The sequence below is a fragment of the Phytophthora infestans genome, genomic scaffold (assembly GCF_000142945.1).
Source record: "Phytophthora infestans T30-4 supercont1.92 genomic scaffold, whole genome shotgun sequence".
In the NCBI taxonomy this organism is placed as follows: Eukaryota; Oomycota; class Peronosporomycetes; order Peronosporales; family Peronosporaceae; genus Phytophthora; species Phytophthora infestans.
This window is the reverse complement of record NW_003303667.1, coordinates 258,313-260,638: the sequence shown is the minus strand read 5'-3', so window position 1 is coordinate 260,638 and position 2,326 is coordinate 258,313.

Genomic DNA, 2,326 nt, shown 5'->3' with positions numbered 1-2,326 from the left:
CTCCACCATTTCGTCAGGAATAGTCACCGGCTCAGTCACCATCATGGTTCTTGCCGTTGCGCTCAACTACGATAGTCTCAAATGGTGTAGGTCTAGGTAACGCGGTGAAAAGCTCACCAGGGGACCGGTTGCCTAATGAAGCCACTGGAGTGTGATTCAGAATCCCTTGCACTACCGGAACGAGATATTCCCACTCATGCGTGTCCAGCTTCATCTCCATCAGCAGAACACGTAGAACTTGCAGCACATCTCGATTCAGTCGCTCGATAGTACCGTTGATCCACGGAGCGTAGGCTAGAGCTAGATCCTGTTCAATGGAGAGCTGTTTGCAAAGTTGCTGTACAACCTGGTTCTTGAAATGGCTTCCTTGATCGGAAATCAAATTTTTAGGCGGACCAAAACGCTTCGACCAATCCATGAGTGAAATGGCTGCCACGACACTTGTTGGCGAATCGCAAGCCACCAATTCACAAAAATGAGTAAGGCCGTCCTTCATTACGAGTAGGTACTTGCATTCACCCACACTGTCACCAAGAAAAAGAAAATCCCAGTGGAGCATCTCGTTTCGCTCAGATGCGTCGTATGTAGGTCCCCAGGGGAGTGGAATCACATTACCACCTTTCACGTGTTTGCAGAGAAGGCATCGTTTCAGGAATTGCCGGCAATGTTGTTCCAGGCCTTTGATCGAGAAAAGGTCTTTGACTGTAGTCATCATCGCGTCAAGTCCATGGTGTCCTTGACTACCGCGATGAGCCACAATGAGAATGCGCTGTCGTAGCTCCTTCACGGACTCTGGTATCCATATTTTTCCGTCGACAGTCATGATGCCATTGTGATCGCACACCGTTGCTCTGGGTGCATTCCGCTTGTGTTGCTGTTGCACTTGGCTGATCTCATTCAAGGTCGGAAAGACAAAGTCGCCTTGACGCGGACGCAGCTCGTCAAGTTGGCGTTCAGTCGCGTCGTCAATGCGCTGCTGGCTACGCGTGACGAATTTGCACTTCACGTGCACCCCTGCCTCACCACAAGAACCCCACCGCGAGAGTAGATCGGCCCACACGTTCGCCGTACCATCGATGTGGTCGATTTGGTAGTGAAGACCAGTGAGAGATAACGCCCACCGTTGTAATTTGCCACGCACGTGACGTTTAACTTCGTGTGTTGGTGCGAGCACGTAGATCAGGTTCTTGTGGTCGCAGAACAGCCTGAAGCCTGAAGAACGGACGAGAAGATGGCCCAGGTTGCGGGCAGCCCAAATGATCGGGTACGCTTCCTTCTCAATGATGCTCCACCGACGTTCCGTCTCGTCGAAAATTCCGCTTTTGCATACTAGAAGTTGGTGCTGCTGCTCGTTAGCAGGTAATGCAGAGTCCCAGTCATCCACTTGAGTCACGACGAGCCCCCACCCCAGTTCACTGGCGTCACTAAACACGGCCACTGTGGACGACGTCGTCGGAAAATGCAACAGTTTACGAGGATCCAAGCAGGACCTTTTGGCGGAGTTGAACACGTCTTCTTCGTCCAAAGTCCACGAAAGAAACACCCCGGCTGCTAGTTTTCTTAGTTCGCCCATTAACACATAAAACCGCCTCCAACTTGTCATGCAACGGGCGCGCATGGTGCGGCCAAAGTCGAGCAACGTATCGCGCATCCACCCAGCAGCACACAAAAAATTGTTGGAGGTCAGCGGCTGTAGTAGGGAGAGGAAGGGCTTGCAACGCACTGATGCGTTCAGGGTCATGGCGAATGCCAGTGCCACTGAAGATGCGGCCACACCAACGGATCTCCTTCTGAAACAAACAACTCTTACTCACGCTGAGTTTCAGCCGGTGAGTGCGGACAATAGAAAAAAATTCACGAAGTGTAGCGATAAACGTAGGCGCATCGTCCGCATAGACGAGAATATCGTCAATCCACACAAGTAGGTGGGCGTACAGCATCCCGGCAAAAACCTTTTGCATCTCGTTCTGAAAATGCGTTGCCGAATCACTCGCTCCCTGTGGAACGCGCGTAGGTGTCCATACCGTATCGGTCGTAACAAAACTCATCATTTCCTGGCTGTCAGGATGTAGAGGAAGCTGCCAGAATCCCTTTGGCATGTCGAAATCCGCGAAACCGTAAGCTCCGGCCGCTTCGTCGGCAGAATCCGTCACATCCTGGGCTGCTCCAGCGATCGGTATGGTCAGTGCATTTACAGGGCGATAGTCGACTGTCATCCGGAAATCACCTGGTGACTTGGGTTTTGCCACAGGCACAGCTGCACATGCCCAATGACTTTGGTTATTTTGTCGAATAAAGCCCATCAGCTCGAGCCGCTTCGTGTAGT